Source organism: Penaeus monodon, chromosome 28 (assembly GCF_015228065.2).
Source record: "Penaeus monodon isolate SGIC_2016 chromosome 28, NSTDA_Pmon_1, whole genome shotgun sequence".
NCBI lineage: Eukaryota > Metazoa > Arthropoda > Malacostraca > Decapoda > Penaeidae > Penaeus > Penaeus monodon.
This window is the reverse complement of record NC_051413.1, coordinates 1,713,418-1,714,056: the sequence shown is the minus strand read 5'-3', so window position 1 is coordinate 1,714,056 and position 639 is coordinate 1,713,418.

Genomic DNA, 639 nt, shown 5'->3' with positions numbered 1-639 from the left:
GGCATATGCTTAAAGAGATGGAAGAATTGTTTGCATACCCTAATAATACATTATGCTCATGTCCCCTTAATACGCAAATTGATTCTTTTCAAAACAATTTCTTGACAAATGCCCCCACAACTAACAGTACATCCTGTTTACCATGATCCCAATCAAAGGTACTGACTCCACTTGCAACTTACAGCATTCCCAGATACCTGTATGAAGAAACTAAGTCACATGCAATTTATCACCTTGTTCGTATGCAACTGCTCAAGGCAATTGTTAATGATTCATGTTGTATATCATATCCATCACCAAAAAAATGCCAAAGGCACTAATCATATAAAAATACTGAATAGTAATCTAGTACAACATGCTTTCAGGCCTTCTTAGCAAATCTTTAATACATACTGGATTCTACTTTTGAGAATGTATTCCAAACTTTTGACTAATATCAACATAAATCAAGAGACACATTTCAAGGAACTTCTATATTCCAACGGATAAATGAACTTAGCAATCCTACATAAATTACTAACTCTAGTCCTACTCTATGGTATTTAGGTCTAATCCTCAATATAATGAACAATCTCTATAGGAAAATAGCTTAGGATCTCATCACCAGATTTTCACATGTACCATAAGATTTTAAACTCA